The sequence below is a fragment of the Carlito syrichta genome, unplaced genomic scaffold (genome assembly GCF_000164805.1).
Source record: "Carlito syrichta isolate Samal-C Ts95f unplaced genomic scaffold, Tarsius_syrichta-2.0.1 Scaffold137276, whole genome shotgun sequence".
Classification (NCBI taxonomy): Eukaryota; Metazoa; Chordata; class Mammalia; order Primates; family Tarsiidae; genus Carlito; species Carlito syrichta.
This window is the reverse complement of record NW_007081372.1, coordinates 406,685-427,194: the sequence shown is the minus strand read 5'-3', so window position 1 is coordinate 427,194 and position 20,510 is coordinate 406,685.

Below are 20,510 nucleotides of genomic sequence, written 5' to 3'. Positions count from 1 at the left end.
GCTTTAGGTTTTTCTCCCATGCTTCATCAGATTCATCATGTGAATTTGTCTTTATATGCCTATTTCGAAAAATCTTGAAATGAGGTGTGCTTTATTTAGGTATGAAAAGACTGATTGCAATTCAAAAACTCATTACTGATTAGATCATTAACGAGAACGAGGAATAGTGCTTAAATGGTTTCTGAAGAAATTGGAAATAAAGTGTAGTATGGTTGGTGTCTGTGACAGCCAAACTGCAATTTGGGAAAAGATTGTGCCATTAATGGCTGTTTCTAAATTAGATTTGGAGAAGTTGGAAGAGAACATGGATTAGAAATAACTGAAGCCAGTGTTAGACATAGTTCTCATCTAAGATCTGTTGCTCACTCCACAGGAAGCTTTGAACGTGTCATTTAGTATATACTCTCTGAATTTCAGTTTCTTCCAGACTTCCTACTCTTCATAAAGGAATCAAGTCAGACTATATATACAAAGTGTTTGACATTCTACCTAGTCCAAAGCACGGCCTTAATAATAATCTCTTTAGTTAGTTCTTCTATTCTTTACACTGACACTGCTCTATACACACATTTGATCAGTCTCTTAAATGCTTTTGTATCTTGGAATAGAGTAAACTTCTTAGCATGGTCACAATATCGAATTTTATCTGTTAAGTTCCCTAAAACATGGTGTATGTGCTAAAAAGGGTATTCCCTCCTACTCACCATGTACCTTTAGTTTTCCAGAACACTTTTTGCCTTTTAATGTTGCCTCTATAGCCTATTCACACATTTAGGGTTGAAAGGAGGTTTTCCATGTAGAAGGTAACATAAGGTCACATAAGAACTGAGCCAGATCTTGAACAATTGGTCCATTTTTCTTCTGGATGGACAAAGGATGAAGGGTTGTCAAAAGTAGGTCTTCATTAGACCTAAGAGAGAGGGGCTAGGTGCTCACTGGGATGGAGACTGGATTATCAGTAGCCTCTGTTCCCAGGCAACTCCTGTGTGGAAATGGTGGACATGCTCACTTTGTGGTGGACATGCTCACTTAGTGCAGACATGGTTATCACATGATAACAACCCTGCCGAAGTCTGTGTTACTCTATGTATCACCCCTTTCTCTCTCATCCTCTCTCAAACCATGTCTTTATTTGTTCTATTTCTCCACATTGGGGAATTCTTTCTAGATCAGAGTTAAAAGCTATCTCTAAACCATAAGGATTCTCCCCAAGACTATTGTTTATACTAGTCTTTCTATTTCCCTGAGTCACAGGATTTTCAACTTTTTTTGAGATAGGGTCTTACTCTGTCACCCAGGCTGGCATACAGTGACATGATCATAGCTCACTATAACCTTGAACTCCTGGGCTCAAGTGACTCTTCTGCTTCAGTCTCCATTCCCACATAACTGGGACTATATGTGCATGCCACTGCTCTCAGCTTGGACCCATTCTTTGGTGATTGTTGTTTCATTGTTTTCCTTGTACTACCCCTGGGCTGAGACAAATGAACTCATAGATTAAAGGCATAGGGAGAAGGAAACATTAGAAATAAAAATACATTTGTTAATAATTCAAGAACAGTATTCTACCTACCAGGACCTATCCACTGTGTGGACATGGTCAAAGCTTCCTAGGGAGTGAGCAACAGTTCTTGGGTGAGAACTAAGTCTAACACTCAGTACAATTATTTCTAGTCCATGTTCTCTTCCAACTTCTCCAATTCTCATTTAGAAACAACCATTTTAATATAAGCTCTCTGAGTTTAAGTTTCTTCCAGACTTTATACATTTGGTAAATGAATCATGTGTGTGTGACCCCTTAAGTCTTTGTAGGATTAATGCTATTTTGGTTCTGTTATGTCTATTCTGAAACCTCATGACGAATGAGGCCTTAGAGAGCATTAAGGAATAAATGGCCTTAGAGAGCAATGAGTGAATAAAATGGGTGTTTTCTAGTGTGAAGGTAGCAAAGACTGTATAGAAGATGTCCTAGGATTGAATGGTTGGAATAATAAGGGCCCCTGGTTCCACATGCCAGGCACTGTGTTTCTTGGCTCACATGCAATAATTTATTTTATGTTCAAAATAATTCTGTGAGGTCCTATCATGACACTCATAACTTCTAGCTGCAGAGGATACCTATAAGATGAAGGAGGAGGCAAAGGGTGATATCTGACAAGGAAATCTCTGTGAAGAAGATTGCTGATTAACAAGAACAAACAAGACTAAATTCAGTATTAGAATATATACAGCAGATACATAGACTAGACTATATATACACATATACATATGTATGTGTATATATGTTGGCAGGAGGCCAGGCAGCATGTGAGGAATAAATAGACTATTGAAAAAACTGGTGCCAAAACTAACAACAACAACAAAAACCTAAAATTACTGATGGTTGCTACTGAAAGAGTAATTTATAAAAACAAAAATTACTTGATTTTAATAATGTAATTTGTTCAGTATCACTAAAGCAATTTTTAAAAGAGAGAAAAAAATAGTCTAAAACACTAAATTCTGTGCTAAAAAAGCCACAATTAGGATAAGGTTGTGGCATATCTTGTTTATTAGCATTGTTAAAAATAATGATCAAGTTCATTAAAATTGAATTATAGTGGAGCCATCTAAATAGACTCATGACAGCCATTTTAATGAGTTCTATTAAAGGTAGCAATAATGATTAAACTATTTTGAAACAAACTCTCAATAGATTTTAATAAGGAATCAATGGTGCACATTTCTCTCATGTACCCATTGGTAAAACTGTAGTAGCAGAACATTTAGACTGTGGAGACTGCTGTGACTCTGACTGCTTTGTAGAAAATTCTATAGTGCATTAGTGCTTTACATGCTGTTGAAGAAGAGTCATTACAACCAACATATGTCTTCCTTCCTGAAACACTCTTCCACCTTCAAAGAGCAATGATAACACTACCAGGAGGTGGCTGGGGTCGAAAGCAGAGGTCCACAGTCTTTTTTCAACTCTTGGGAAATATTTTGATGTTAAAATGCTTAAAAGTTCCTTCATAAATAAGTAGTTGTATTTTTAGTATCCTATTGATGAATAAAAAGTATAATGACACAAGAGCTCTATGAATTCAGTAGTAATTTGCATCTTATTCGTCACAACCTCTACTCAGATGAGGGCAATATTAGTGAATTTTTGTTTGAGCCTACGATGTTTTGGTTCTTAGACAGGGCTGTGGTGTTGCTGATCTTCCATTTCCCTGTCTTCCTAGGATAAAGTCATTGGTATTGGGAACCATTGGTATTGAAGGAGAAAAGCACAGATCCCTGTACACAACTTCTCCTTGGGATGTCTATTTGGGTAGGTAGTTGGTAAACAGAATAGATGACCTTGGTGTAGATGTCAGTGCATCTGACATCCATACACTCTTTTCATGGGAGCAATTTCTTATGACTTTTGCACACTTTTATTTTGTATATTTCTAATTGGAGCACAGTAAAATTGAAGAAAGAATTAAGCTGGATATTTATCCATTTCCCTGAATTTTGAATTTTAAGATTTTATGTAACTAATAATTCAAAGGCATTTCAAATGGTCAATAAAGCTTTACTTTACTGAGCTCAGGAATGACCAGTTATGTTAGTAAACCACTCATTGAAGATTACAGATTAATGTTTTTACTGTAGCCTTTTAATAAAGTATTTATTTTTATTTTAAAGCCTTATGGCTGCTCAAAAATGCACACAATTATGACAAATATCCATAAGTTGACTTATTAAAGCTCATTAGCAGTATCATGATGAGTAATGACATAAATGTCATTGTTTCCTAGGTTGTTACAAAGCTGTATATTCATAGACTATTAGTTTACATTTGAGTGCAGTGTGCTTCACCTTGGAAAGGGCAATTTTCGACAGGAAATCCTTGTAGTTATTACATACAAAATGCAATCATAGACCACTAATCAACCTTGATAAAATGCAAGTGCGAATTTTTAACTATAATTGGGGTTATCTATATAGATGATACATAACTGTTTATTTTGGAATTGTAGACAGGTCTTACAAAGGCAACGTGGGTATAACATTATTCAATTAATAATATATTCATATTAACAGTATAGAATTTTTTGCCTATTGGACTTTATGTTTAGAGATTATTTTCAATTACCTCGGAATGTGATAACCTATTAAAATAAGATGAATATAAACAAGGCTAAATATGGACAAGCGTGTTAGTTTCAAAATTGGCAATTTTATTAATAAAATTAAGGAATGACTTAATAATTGTCTTTTCTTTACATGGGAATATTAGCATAAATCCTTAGTTTCAAAAATTCCAAATTAGTATCATCTTTGTGTGCAAAAATTATTATTTAAGTAACCATTTGATTCTAAGTGTTTTATTTTTTTAAATCCAGAGGGGTATATTATAAGGGGGTCAATAGCCTATTATATATTGTAAAGAGCATAATCTTAAATATTTGTTTTATAAAACTGTTTTTATAGACTTAATTAAATTGAAACGTTTACAATGATTCCCTCAAAAGTAAAAGGGAGGTTTAAAAAAAGTAACTTCTGAATAATTTTTAAGCCTGCAATTTACATTTCTCTCAATTTTGTCATTTTTTGGCTTAAATAGATGTGGAAATCTTTAACCCAAATTTATATGGTTTTAGTATTTAATAAACAATTAAAGCATAAGATGAGAATAAAATATTTTGTTGTTATTGTGCTAGGTTATCTTACTGTAGTTTCAATCTAGAAATTAGTTTAATGTTTGTAAATTGATTTTCAAAAGATTTAATACTATCATTATAGTTCTGTCATTATGTATAAATAGTGCTTTTTTTCTATTATTACACAGTTCAAAACCAGAGATTCTGTGCAATGGATGCTAAGAAAAACCCTTATGGGAAATTTCATATTAAATATGCTCCTTGTCTCCTGGTCTTTATAGCAATGTGTTGAGGATTTTAAGAACAAATGAGCAAAAATGTAAAATATGTAAAAGTATCTTTACATACTGATTAAAGTTCATATCAGAGTCTTTCTAAAATAATGATATGACATTATCATTTGAAAAGTAAGTCTTTTGTTTGTCTGTGAAAATGATGCCAGCAATTTTCAGAGACTAGATATTAACCAGGAATAAATGTTCATAGTGCAGCATCATTTCTGCATCACCTTAAAGGAAAATGGAAAAATTCACTCTAAACCTTTTCAATACACCCATTCTTAGTGATTGAATGTAAATTTCTGGAAGGCCCAGACAAATCTAAATTGACTTTGCATTCAGCACTGAGCCTCATGTTTAGGAGGTGTTACAGATTTTTGTGCCTGTATAAAGTAGGCTTCCTTGAATGTGGCAATCACCTACTTTTATGAATTTGCTCAGTTTTAAACATTCTTCTTCATAAAATTACCATTATTGGGCTTAACTACTTCCCCTCTGTACCTCTAATTCTTTGTGGTAGTACTTGAGTTTTTAGGGACTTAGGCAGGGATGTGGGTAAAATTTACATTAATACTGAATGTTTATGTACTGGTTAAAGTGTATGCTTTAGACATGAAGCTCTGTGTTGCTGACTAGCAGGACTAATGGAAATCACTATCCTACTAAGTCTCCCCCCTGCCCTTCACAAGACCCTGAGCAGCTTATGTCTTCTTCCTGGGAGTCATCCCAGATCTCGGTGCTGTGATCTCTTTCACCTGGTGGTTTTAGCCCGCCCAAGACTGAACCTGAATGACATAGCTGGGACTGATCTTGTATCTGCTGACATTCTCTCTAGGTATATGCTGAGTTCTGCCACAATTCAGCACAGATTGGAGAGACTTTCTCTATATGAATCTTAAAATTATTTTATTGGACTTCCCAAAGGGTGGTCTCATTGTCTGTAGGTTGTTTCTGCAAAGTAGATTTCCTTTATGGATGAATGAATTCATCCATTTTATGGTATTGTAAAGAAATACCTGAGCAAATTATAAAGAGATTTGTTTGGCTCACAGTTTGCAGGCTGTGGAGGAAGCATAGTGCTGGCATTTGCTTCTGGTGAGGCCCCAGGAAGCTTGTAGTCATGGAATCATGGCGGAAGGGGAAGGAGAGCCAGCATGTCACATGATAAGAAAGGAGGTAAGAGAGAAAAGGGAGGTGTCAGGCTCTTTTAAATACCTAGCTTTCACATGAACCAGAGAACTTGCTCATTACTGGGGGAAGGGCAGTAAGCCATTCATGAGGGATTTGCCCACATGACCAAAACACCTTCCACTAGGCCCTACCTCCAACATTGGGGATCACATTTTTACCTTGAGATTTGGAGGGGATAAATATCCAAACTACATCAATACATTTGCAGTCATCTTCACCAAGTTTGAATCAGAGGACATCTAATCATCTAATGTCCCATCCAAAAGCATCCTTCTGGGAAATACATCAGTGTCTTAGGCTGAAGCTCTGGTGACTCGCTTTCCATTTATTGGGACTATTTCCCATTATTATCATTTTGGAGACTCTTTTACTCATCTGTTTTTAAATAAAGGATACAAGATAGAAGAAAGGCTTTCATTGGCAGCTTCAGGACAGATTGTTCAGCATCTAGAAACTCTACCTTGTCCTCCTCAGTCTGAACTCCAGTTTAGTCTCATCTTACTTCCCAGCCTAACATCTCCACTCTTGCCAATTAAGCCTTCACAAAGCTTGCTTGCTGTCACTTTTTTTCTTTCTTTTTTAGAAAGCAAGATTTATTGAGAGGACAGAAAAGCTCCCAGAGCAGGAGGCGACTCAAGGAGGTTGTCTGCTATCACTTTCAAACACAAATTTAAGAAAAGCGAATAAGAAGAGAGGATAATAGCTTTGTAGTCATATTACTTTTTTTGGTCTGCTTAATAGTTCACATCTTGAACTTCCCTTTAATGTGTATCTTCTTGGAATATCCTCATAGTTTATTCTGCAAATCTTGCAATGATCCTATACTTTTTATTGATTTTTTCCATAATACATATGTGAATTTTTGAAATATTGAGGAACTAATAACCCCCAATTCTACTCCTTACATAATTGACTTTTGCCAATCTTTCCTGTGTCTTAAAAACAAAACTTATGATTCTAATTTTTCTCTAGTTTCGTGTAAAGATCTTAGTTTAAAGATCTTGAATATAATACTTAGTGTTTTGGTACTCATTTTCAAGTTTTTGAATTTTCTAAACTACTTACTATTCCTCTTACCAACATCCTCCTCCCTCTCCCACCTCCGCCTTTGGCTAATTCACTGTTCATTAGCACCTCTCACAGATGGTGACGACATGTAAAAAAGGAGAGCAGTTAATTGTGCTATTGGCTAGAAACTTGAATAGAAGATCTGGTAGGGTAGGACATTGAAATTAATACTTTAAATGGGATTTTAAAATTGGTCTGCAGGAGAATGACAATCTCCCTCCTCACAAGAGAACGTGTAATGATTATTGTCAAACACTTGGCCAGTGTAAGTGATATATGAAAGGGAAATTGTGCCGTCCTTTGCACAGGGAGATACTGTTGCTGATATATTAGTAAACAGAATCCAGAATTTGTAGTCAAATAGCTTGAATTCAAACCTTATCTCCATCATTTATTAGCTTGTATGATTATGAATAAGATGTACATAATATTTCCCTTTGTTCTCTCTCTGGCAAAATGTAAACAAGGATCAATTTTTCTTCATAGAATTGTTGCACTGAAGAGACATCATGTATAGAAATGCATTTTTAACTATAAGGAATGTTCTTATTATTGTACTATTAAAATTATCAATGTCCTTGAATGAGTTATATTGATTCATTTACACTTTCTTACTTAGTTTTCATGAAAGATTATTCACTAAGGTTGATGGTTATGTTTGCACTCTATTACAGTAAAACATTGTAGTCTCCTTGATTATCTAGTTGGTTTTCCATAACTTAAAGCAATAACCTCAGCCCTAAGTCTCTAGTTAACAACCCAAACAAGAAACATATTTGACTGGGATCACGTATATCTAGCATCCAGCTTCATTTGCAGTTTTAACAACTTAGATTTGTATCGTGACTGTGTATTTTCTGTAATTGGGCTAAGAATCCATGATGAGGTTCTTCCTTCTCTTTAATTTTCAATTTATCTGTGACTAAATAAAGCAGGTAATGCAAAGGGGAAGAGAATAGAATTGGAGGATATATATATATATTCATTATTTAAAGTGCTAGGAAAGTGATGAAAATAGGATGAAATGAGGATTCCCTAGACGATGATAAGGTTTAGAATATATGACACTGCAATCAGGCACATGAATTATGAATGTGAAGAACTTCTTGGTAACTTTCTATCTGCTTGAGTACACGGCAATAGAAAACCCTTTTAAAAGTCACACATGTCACTTAGGTAGACTATAAGGGAATAATTCTTAGGAGAATAATGGTATTATTTCCATGGAAGTATTTAATTTTCTCCAAAACTTAAACTTAACAAGAAGATTCCAAAATGAGAATGAGTTTAAAATCTACAAGATGGCATGTGCATTGAGAGTAGACCTGTCTTGTTTTTGCTCAGGCACTCAAATAAAATTCGATTCCTAAATAAAATAAGTTTTATGTTAGTGCTATATGAAGAACTGAGTCCACAGTGGACAGTTGCATGTCTGAAGAAATATTTCACTTTCATGGGTGTGCATGTGTGATATGAATATGCATGGTGTGTGTGTGTGTGTATGTTCACATGCATGTGTGTCAGAGGAAGGAGAGAGGAGTTGGTTAAGATGTGAATGGTGGGACATAAGAGGCTATATTAAAGAAATTGTGAGTCAGCAAGTGCAAGAAAACTCTAGAATAGTGAGAGATTTTGATACAGTTGTTGCAGGTATAAAGTCAAAACTTTCTCTGGGAGGTACTGAAGAAAATCTGCCGGGGTGGAAGGGAGTAATCATTCTTTAAAAGAATCCAATAAATTCCTGAATCTAGGTTTAAACAGCATCATAGAAAACCATTTTCACTGGAAACTGAGGCTTGAATTTGGGGTCCAGGCAAAAAAGAACCTTGCTTTTATTATTAATATGATCCAAATCATTATAGGAAACACGCACATACAAAAGTGAAAAAACAATTGACATATTCAAATGGTAACAATACTTATATCTAAATAAGGAGATCAGAGGAAATTTTTAATTTCTTTTTGATGTTTTTCCATAGCTTCCAAGTTTTACACATTGAGCTATTTAATTTCGTAATAAGACAAAAACCAACAAATACTATTTTTAAAACAAATTTAATCATAGATTTTTTTTTTTGGTACCTTCTACTTTGGGGGTCTGGAGGATAATGGTGTATGACTTGGACTACCACTGATAATATGTCAATTCAATGAGAAGATGGTGATGGTGGATACCCATCTCCCTCCAGGACTTGAATGGGAACATCATGTGCTTCATTTTAAAAGCCCTTGACTGATAGTAGGCAGGTGATGAAACTATAGAGGCAGAAAACAACTCCATGGCCATAGTAGATGCTTTTATTAAGCCCTTTAGCTTTTTTTTTTTTTCCTTTATTATCTTTCCTATGAGTATTTTAGCTGGGTTGATTTTGTCCCGCCATTTTAATAATAATAGCACATCCCCTTTCCCTGGTTATGTGATCCAAAGCATGTTGTGTGTGGGGGAGGGGAGCTCCCTCAATCTCTTTCCACCTTATTTAGCTATGTCAGAGTTGGATTTTGTGGAAAGGAAACTTCTACCAGGAAATAAAAAGAAAACAAAAAACAAAAAGACAAAAAAACAAAAACAAAAAAACCCCCAGAAGTTTAGAAACAGACATGTTTTAAAGCACAGCCTTCTATCTTAATCCTGAAACCAGATCTTGGCATATCATAGTACCCACACAAATTCTGCATTGTTGGTGAGAGCCTGCTGGAAATGTTAAGATTTTGGCAATTCTTGAATATTCAGTTTTGTTACTGTGTTTTTTGCCCTCTTAGGAATTTATGTTTTCCTAAAAGAAAACATAATTAGAGTCCAGTATCTGATGTTAATGGACATTTGGGTAATATGACAATGAATTACTCTGTGCTAAGGTCTTCAAAGAATCTGACAAGAAATCTGTTAAACAACAACAGCAACAACAAAACATACTGCAGTGTTTAAGTTAGTGATGTACATAAAAACACATTTTTAATCCATACTTGTCTAATAGTAACATTTGACCCATATACTTAAAATATTTGACAAAGCAATTGTAGAAACTCTTGTTGAGCTTCCTTCAACTAAATTCCAGCTAAAAAATGGCCTGATAGAAACAGTATCCAGGGAGTTTTGTCTATGGGTAGATTTCCTGTCCTTGACTCTGGCAACACTGACACTCAAACAACGTGTCCAAGTATAGCATAGTTATTACCTTCCTTCTCTCCTCCTCCTCCTGTTTCATTTCTAGGTTTCTGGAATTCCTCATGTCCTAGAAGTATTACACATCACCTTAATAAATACTGAGATCCCTCAACCCTACCTGCCTTTTATCCTGAGCTTTCATAGTCCTTTCTTTTAAAAGTGTCTAGGACCTGGAAATCCTGGAATGTTGGTCCTCACCCTTGAATCATTTCCGGGTTTTGGAGAGTTTGTTGGAAGCATGCCTTTAACTCAAAACTGAGGTTGATTGGTAAAACTCAACTTTAAGTGATCCTCTGGGCAAGTTCTCAGCAGAGAACCTAGGAACTGAATGACAGATACCATCTTCCCTAGAGTCTGTATTAGTCACACCACCATTCACCTCTGGTTAGAATCAAGCTTAAAGCATCTTGCTCAAGAGTTTATTCACTCCCTTTATTCTCTTCTGTTGCCACAAAAAGTATGGGGGACATCTCCTAGTCCCAATTAATCTACAGATGAGAGAGAAATAGCGTAGTCAGAATCTGAGGAACAGGCAAGCATTTTCTAGTTCAGGTTATACTCTCTTGTCACAAATTCTTGGCTCCATCCTTAAGGGGCTTCTAGGACAGGAATGCAGTAGCTCATCTCTTTCTGCAGAGAAGTGGGAGGGGAAGACTAGTGGATATAACTCCTCCCTCAACCCCTTACCTGCCCCAACCCCAAGTGACAACCTTCTTCTTCTGTTGTACTTTCTATAGAACTTAAGATAGTCACATATATCACACACATCAATGAGGTACTATCAAGTGGAAGAGGAGGGAACAGAGTCAGAAGTTGTGACGAACAGGCATTGAACACAAGGGTGGGGTGTGTTTTGCAGGTGTGCCTTAATCTTTTGGGCTAGGGACTACCCATTAACTACCCTGAGTTCAGTTTTGTATGATCTTGTGGTAATATTTGCTGGATCCTGATATAGGTTACTGACATGATAGCTTCCTTGTCCTTTTTAAATGTCACCATCTTGAATCATACCTACTGACACTTGTCTTCCTATGGCTTTTGAGCCTATCATCAAGTGTGAGCAGTTTTCATTTTGGCTAATTTCATTGCTTTTCAGCTTTCTTCTTAAACTGCCCATTGGCATTTGCCTTCCAGGGTGCTAGAATGTGCAAGACCATGTGAGTTGATGAAGGTCGTTCATTCTCTCATCAATTAGAAAAAGGCTACATTGCTTCTGGCCAGGAATTCCATACACATTTTTTTTTTTAAGGAAATGCCAAAAGAGATTTTTCCTCCACTCATGGAACTTAATTTGATTCATTAAAGGACTGAGAATTCTCCAGGCAGAAAATCAATTTTCTAGTAGGATCTCAGCATGGTATGGGGTGGATTGACTTCTCCAAGAACATGGAAAAAAAGGATCAAAAGGAAAAAAAAATATCAGTGTCCACTCAGACTTTTATTTTTGTTGTTTCTAAAGAATGTGTGCTTTTCTTCTGTATCACTGGAGATCACCAATAAGGACACTACCAATTTGTTTGAAAGATATGTGGTGCTGATTTCTAAATGGCCTAAAATGCAGCTCTTTATAAAACCTTTTGAAATAATTTGACTTGGCATGCCAGGTAGCCAGAACTATAAGATGATGATTTGAAATAAACTTTTTTGGTGATGGTGGGAAGAGGAGGCCTGTATCAGAATTATGTTCACTATTCTGTCCTTCTGTCATATTGTGTAATCCTGAGAGCTCTTAAACCACAATAAGGAAATAATTATACTTTGAGTTTCTCTAAGGGTCTAACTAGAGGGCATTCATCTAAATATACATTTCCATGAATAAAGGTTTAATGGCCCAGGTATTTCTGATGGGAGAAGTAAGATTAAGAGTTGTGGTCTCCAACCTTTTTGGCATCAGAGAACGGTTTTGTGGAAGACAATTTTTCCCGGGTGGGGGAAAAGGTGGTTTCAGGATGATTCAAGCACAGTACATTTATTGTGCACTTTATTTCTATTACGATTACATTGTAACATTATAATGAAATATGTAGCACCACTGCCTCAACTCCACCTTAGATCATCAGGTGCTAGATTTGCATAAGGAGCGTACAACCTAGATCCCTCACATGTTCAGTTCATAGTAGGGTTCTAGTTTCTATGAGATTCTAATGACGCAATTGAGCTCAGGGGGGTAATAAGAGCGACCAGGGAGCGGCTGTAAATACCTGGCTGTAAATACCTGTGAGGCCTGTTCCCATAGGCCGCCAACCCCGTACAGGTCTGTGGCCCCGGGGTTGGAGAACTCCTGATTTAGAGAGACTGAGAATTGGTGGAAGCAAGTAAAACCAGTGTGTGGGGTTTGGTCAAAGAAATGCGGCGCTTCTTGAGGGCAGTAGACCTGCCTTCCGCATCCTTCTCTCACCCACAGCCCCAGATCTGTAACCAGCTATGTTGCACATGTAAGGAAAAGAGCCTTGTCAGCTGCGAACCGGCAGAGTGGCTCCAGTCTGGTGGCCCAGAGAGCCCGGCGCCCGCGGTGTCAGGGCTCAGGCTCCCGGATAACCCAGTCGTGGGGAGGGCGGGGCTCCCGCCGACCTCCGCAGAAGTGCGGCCGGAGTCTTATGAAGCCGCCAGTTGCCGAATGAAATCTGAAACCCCGGGCTGCGTCTGAGGGTTGGCCCCGCTCAGTTGCTCAGCCTCTTGTACTGTGTATTTACACATTCACACGCAATCACTCTTTCTAACTTCTGGGACTTTTCTTTGCGCAACTGCTAGGATTTCTCAAGTGTATGTGGCGACTCAGCCCATCTCCGGGTGGAGACCAGCGGAGCCCGGGAGGGTCTTGGAGTCGGTGGGCGCTGTCAAGGCTGTGGCGGGGTCCGCGGAGGTGCGAGGCGCCGGAGGCCGGGGGGACAGCCCCCCAACTTTCCTCCGCGGCCGGGGCGCTTCTCCTCCGAAGCCGGCGCTGCAGAGCCTTCGAGTGAATGGGGTTCCCTGCCTCCACTTGCCGTGGGAAGTAAAGGAGTTCCCCGTCCCCGTCTCTCTTTGCATTCTCTTTCGGCCAGTCCCGGAAGCCTCTGCCTTCGGAGCTGCAGCCGTCCCGCGTCTGTCGCGCGCTCCCAGCAGGGTAGGTGGCGTGGTCGCGGGGGGACAGCGCGGAGTCACCGCGGGAGGTTCGGACGCTGCTGCCTGAGATAGGGGAGGAGGCTGCGGGGCGGACAGGGATCGCAGGAATCCCGGGCTGATGCGCAGGGTGTGTGTGTGTGTGTGTGTGTGTGTGTGTGTGTGTGTGTGTGTGTGTGTGTGTGTGTGTGTGTGTGTGTGTGTGTGTGTGTGTGTGACGCGCAGGGTTTGTCTGTGTGTGTGTGTGTGTGTGTGTGTGTGTGTGTGTGTGTGACAGCAAGCTGGTAGTAGTGTGTTCTAGCTTTAAAAATAGATGAAATTAATAAAAATGCTTTGTGCAATTCAGTGTCCTCTGACTGTCCGTCCTCCCGTTTCCCCCAGTGGTCTTATAGGTGTTGACTATACAACAGGCACCCAGAGATAGGTTTTAATAATAAACAAATTGTTGTTTTTTTTATAAACAAAGCGTTAAGGGAGTCTTGGTGAATTTGGGGTTTTGTCTAGATTTTTTTTTTTTTTTTTTGAGTAACGCTTTTGAGGAAGTATCTATGTCTCTCTTAAGGATAAACATGCAATATGTTCTCATTAAAAAAATACTTTAGATTGCATTTCTTTTATAATTACCCACATAGAAGGGAGATAATGTTACTCTGAATTTCTTAGAGATATTAGGTTTTCAATATCAGCTAGTAACAGGGAGCTCAGACTTCCTTCAGTCTACGTCTATTTTAATTGATTTGAATTGAACATGATTTCCAAGCAATTTCTGTATGCAGTATATTTTATTTTATGCTATTCTTTTTTTTTTAACCTTTCAAGACACCATTATTGCCTCTCTTTCTAAAAAGAGGAAATAAATCATGGTAAGTATTTAAGGGTTTGCTTATGCATAAGTAAAACAATATGTGTTGCTGTGTCTACTAAGACAAATTAATTGAAATCCAGGGATATTTACAGTAGAGTTTAAGAGCTTTACTCCTTTACTGAGAAGATGGACAGGACAGATAGAATACAATCTGCCCTCTGATTATAATCCTTAAGGGCAATCCTTAAGGGCAAGAATGACTGTTAGTTTTGAACTGGTCATCGTAAAACATAGAACACACAGCATTAATATATTAGGAAAAGTCAGAAAACATGTATAAAGTCACATCATACATCTTTTAAGATCTTTCTTCCCCTTTTAATTTTCTTAATACTTCCTCTTCTCTAGGTATATTTCGACTTCTAAGAGAACCCAGTAATAAAACTCCTCTTTTTATCTTCCCTGAATGTCTGATCTTCAGGTAGCAAGTCTAGAAATCTGTTCTCTATAGAGCCATTACTGAATTGTCAGAGATTTCACCTTAGACATCTTGAAGGACTGAGATATTGATGAAACTCTGAAATAAATAACATCTTCCTACCACTCACAGGAGGTATGTTCTTGGTGAAAGACCTTTAAGTGAGAATAAGAGATCAGCTGAGTTTTTCAGATCTGGAATTTAGTTTGAGGTATGTGGAAGGAATATACAATAAGTATGGAACTAGGAAAGAGAATCTGTAATTCTTTCTGCATGTGAGGGGCTGTTGGAACTCAAATTGTTCTTTGCTTTCAGCTATATTACTTGGCTTTATTACTGCATCTCAGGGGTTTGGATTTGAGACTAGGGTGGTTTCTCCATAATATTCTTTTGGACTCTTTATACTGTAAATATGAACTGTTTTGAAAATATAAGCCTGATAGAAAGTGGGAAAGAATTAAGTTATCAAGAAAAAAATTCCACCGCAGAATAAACAGCAATGCACCCTTCCGACAAGAACATAGATTTAAATGTAAAGTATTCTTGGCTGAAATCCTCAGGGAAATCCTTTCAGCTTTTGCTCCAGATAGTAATGGCCAAGGCTCTGAGAGCTTTCGTGGTTTTATTTATTGTGTGATCTTAGACTTTACAGGACGATGGGGGTGGTGGAGGGGGAGAGAGCAGGAAGGGTGAGGAATGTGCAGCAGGTGGTGATGAGTGGTTTGAGTCTGATTACTCTGCTGTCTTAGCCAAAGCCTGGTTGGTGTTTACCAACAGCCCTTACTAGTTTCACTGTGACCTACTGGCCTATTGAAGAGTGTTTTCTTTCTGGCTCTGTTAGTGTCAGGGCTGGCTTCTTAGGGCTGAAAGCAGTTGGTGCCACTGTAAAGTTCAGGTCATGCATTTGTTTCCTGTTCTTAGTGTGTGCAGTGCTGTAGCACCATCTTAGTTACCTGGAGTTATTTTCCTGTGATATTTTCTGGCCAACAATGAAGGGTTCTTTTCCCATGAATTGATCTATGTAATCCTGATTCCTTCTTTCTGTTGTGTTTCAATTTTTGGTAAGAATGAGTACCTTGGAACAAGATGGTAAAGGTGGGTAGAGCCTCATGTGGAACCCAGTAAGAAGGGGTAGCCACCCAGGGATGTGGAAGAGGTTGAGGATAGCAAGAGCCTGAGGTATCCATTTTATTGAGAACAAGCAGAAAATGTAAAAAATGGAAAGCTGTCTGTTTACCCTTAAAGTCACAGATGAAGGACTAAGATATCTCCCAGACCAAGAGAGATGAGAGATGCTAAAAAATAAAATTGTGGGCCAGGCATGGTGGCTCATGCCTATAATCCCAGCATGTTAGAAGACTGAGGCAGGAAGATTGCTTGAGCCCAGGAGTTTGAGACTAGCCTAGACAACATAGTGAGACCTCATCTCTACAAAAAAAATTCAGAAAATTAGCCAGGCATGGTGGTGCATGCCTGTAGTTCCAGCTACTTGGGAGGCTGAGACAGAAGAATTGCCTGAACCCAGGAGGTCAAAGCTATGGTGAACTGTGATTGTGCCAGTGCATTCCAGACTGGGCAACAGAATAAGACTCTGATTCAAATATAATAATAATAATAATAATAGTAGACTTAACCATGAAATTAATGCTCTTCACATAAAGAGACCCCTGCTCTGAGTTTCATTATGGCAACCCATCTGTCTTTGCTATATGAACTGAAAAAGTACAAGGTTCTGATGGATTCAGCATCTAAGTAAAAGCACATTTAGGAAATGGAGGATTATTGTGGTGAAGAATCAAAGAATATGCCGTTTTCAGAGGTTTTTGTGTACATGTGTGCTTTTAAGTAGTATCTACACTCTACTGTGGCATTGCTACAATTAATCTTTATAAAGTCCAGATGTGACTGGGTGAATTCCTTATTCTAAAACCTTCCTTGGATCCCAGTGACCTACAATATTAACTCCAAACACTTTAGTACAGTATCAAAAAGCTCTTCCAAGACCTTTCTTTTTAACGTTGTCTTCCATACAAAGTTCTTCACTGTTCACATTTCTGATCTCTTGTTCATACTTTAATTCTCTTGGCATGCCCTCTACCTGGAAAATCCCTCTTGATTCTTGGTGGCCCAGTTCAAGTGGAATTTCCTTTGGGAAAACTTACTAGTTATTTGCAGGAATAACAAATCATTTTGTCTTGTCTGCTTCTGTAATGATTTGAACATACTTTGAATAATCATTTTAATATTTTTAAAATATCTCCCTTGCCCCCCCTTCCACTGTGCGTTCATCAATGAGTCAATGGTTGGTGGAGGAGCTTCCTGAATTCAAGTGCCCCAGCCTAGTGTGTGAAACATAATAAACAACTGTTAACATTTTCTTAATAAATGATCAAACAAAGTCATGAATTTAAAAAGTTCTGGTAGACTCTAATGGATGAAGATAGTTATATCCCAGAAGTCCATTTGAGAAATGTCTATTTGGAGACAGAACTTATTTTTCAAAAGTAACAGTAGTACAAAACGTAATTCACTTTCCAGACCAGCCCACACATGCTATTTAATCCCTGCAATAGATGAAATTTTGTGCTTTTGTAATTCTAAAGAAAAGCAAAACAAAGCAAAAACTGCTGTGAAATCATCTTTTTCTTTTGAAAAACACAAAATACACTTGAGTTTAAAGATAACAGAAACAATTATATGAAATCTACATTTTCCACAGTTTTTTATATTATACTGTAAAATTGGTCATTTGTGAAATCTCAGTGGGAGGTCCTGGATTTGGGTGTGAGAACTAATAATGAAGTTAAATTTGGAGATACTGCTTGTGGAATGGGGCAATAATCTTAATTAATCAAACAAAATAGAAATACTAATTTGACTATTTAATAATCATCTTGAGTGCTAGTGCTTGAAGGAAATCAGATGTAATTAAGGGAGGATATGGAGGTGGATGGAGAGGAACATGAAAGGGACACCTTTCATGTTACTGATTCTTTATTATATTGATTTTCTTTTCATCTCATTTAGCACTGAAGCAAATCCAAAGTTTCTTCCTGAAAAAATTGTCTTTGTCTACAGTAATTTTTGCTGCTAACATGTAGAAAGAAAAAAGAACACTCCCTCTAGTCCAAAATACAAATGGACTTATTTTATTTTCAGAGAAAGATTCCCCTTGTCACTTGCATACCTACCCTTTAGCTCATGGATAACACATATTTCAACCAAGAATGCCTATAATGCTTGTGTTTCAGGTGCCAGATAGGAACTGAAAGCTCAAGTTCCTCCTTATGCACCCTCTGTCAGATGCCTGGAAGGACACACATCACATTTAAGAGTAACAGTCCAACCACTCATTTCTCGAAATTTTCTAAACTTTATCTGTATCAAATTATAGAACCCATAATTTACCCATTCTAATCATATTACAGCACGTTTTTGTTAAAATGTCAAAACGTCTTCATTAAATTATGCTTTAATATGGTAGGGCTGTTTTCAGACATGGGGTCATTGTGCCCCAGGACCACTGTGAACAAATGTATAAAAGAGTTTCCTTGGGAATGCCTCTGAGAAATGGAAGAGATAACCTTTTGGTTTTTTTTCTTACAAATGGAATCTATCAATACATTGAAGCTTTTGGAGCTGTAATTAGGACTATTTTCTGACAAACTGCACCTTCAGAAAACAAAGTAATTTTTCAAATTCCTTAAGGGGGGAATTTAGCTTTCATTTTGTCTTGAGTTTGTTTTTTTTTTTCTCTCTCTCTCTCTGAATCTCACAGACTCTCATAATGATAATCACTGTAATTAATTAAGTACTTTCTAAATGCCAAATATTCCAAATACCAAATATATTTTTACATATATTACTTCTAATTCTAGAAGTAATTAGAATCAGTAATTATAGAAGTAATATATGTCATGTCTATTTCAGATATTATTATTCCCATTGTATGGGAATGTTTAGGCTCAGAGAGGTAAACCTAGTTAGCCAAGGCAATACAGACCTGAGAACCAATGTGTCTAAATATCCTACCATTTTTACTATGTCTCCTTCCTCTCGGTAATTTTCAAGTATGAATTATAGAGTCATATACTATGTGTCTCGTAGGTTTGGCATACACTAATGGGGTTCGGTCTCAACATGATCTCCACGAACTGACTTTGGAGTTCTCTTGCAGGTATTTTAGATCAGAATCCTCTGCCCCACCACCCCAGACCTGTACTGGTGTGTGACCTGTTAGGAGATCGACCACATAACAGGTGAGCGGCAGTTGTGGGAGCAAAGCTTCATCTGTATTTACAGCCACTCCCCATTATCACATTACCATCAGAGCTCTGCCTCCTGTCAGATCAGCACTGAAGAGCCTGCTTCCATTGCCAACATCCTATCTTTGTGAAGCAGGGTCTTCTGCAGTGAAAGCAACCTAAACAAGATCATGGAGTAGACTGAACACAAGCAACACATTTCTGGTGTTACTTTCTCCTATCATTCCCAGATGGGACCATAGAGTTGCAGGAAAATAAGCTCAGGGCAACCACTGATTCTGCATTATGGTGAGTTGTATAATTGTTTCATTACATGTTACAAGTGTTAATAATAGAAATAGAGTGCACAATAAATGTAATGCACTTGAATCATACCGAAACCATACTCTCCCCACCCTCGTCCGTGGAAAATTTGTCTTTCACAAAATGAATCCCTGATGCCAAAAAGATTGAAGACAGCTGTTTTATTCTTGCACCGATGAGTTGGGACCCTTGGAATGGTTACCACAATCAAAGTTTTCTGGTGAGAAAAGCAGCCCCATCCATCACAGAGCAGTAACGGAATTAATCTATAGTGATCAGCCCGATCAGACTTTATTTTATGAAGAGAGGTAAACAGGAAAGATTGGTTTCCAGAGATCCAGTGATCTATACCCATTACTTAATTCCCAGACATGGGGTCATATGATCCAGGAGCACTGTGAATAATGGGTGGAGGTGAAGGTACAGAGGAAGAGGCAAGTGATCTCCAGCTTTAGAACTAGATGACCAGCTTGGAAAGCTGAAATAGGGCAGAAAAGGATAATTTCTTTGGGGACAGCAACTGAAAGAGGAAGGAAAGTTGAGTTAGTGGTAAAAGTACTCACTGGGCTTACAGAAATAAAGTGAGTGATTGGGAACATGATTTTAAAACCACTCTTTCTCAGGGAAGGAACATTTATCAGAAAAATCATTAAAGTGCATCTCACTTCTGTTTGTAAAGATACCTAGAGAAGAGAGTTCTGAAGCTTGAGGGGTCATTTTCAGTTGTTTAATTTTGTTGAGAATATCTGGTTTAAAATTTCTTATGTGAAGGAATGTCCATCAGAAAAAGATGATCTGGGGGAATCAAAAGAGCCTGAAGTTATCTTATTACAACCTAACTGCAGAAACCTAGGATTTAACCATATGAATACCACCTTCAGAATTTCATCTTGCTTTTACATTCCACTAATTGTTATTGTGTTCAGGTAAAATGTTGATAATTTTATATAAAGTCATCTGTGGTGTATGCTGTGGTTCTCTGCCTCCTCACATTTCTGATTTGCTGATTAGAGGCTTCATTTTGTGATGACAACCCATCTTTTCATCATGGGATAACTTTTCAGTATCTCTGGAGTTAGGTCAGATTGGCTGGTTCCAAGGAGGAGCCTTGGGTTTTGATGCCCGGAGATGGGAGGAGGCTGAAGGAATTGTCTGGTGAGCAGCTCTGAGAAGTCTTGCAGACAGGTCAACCTGCTGAGGATGGTTGGGGGGGTAGGGGGTGG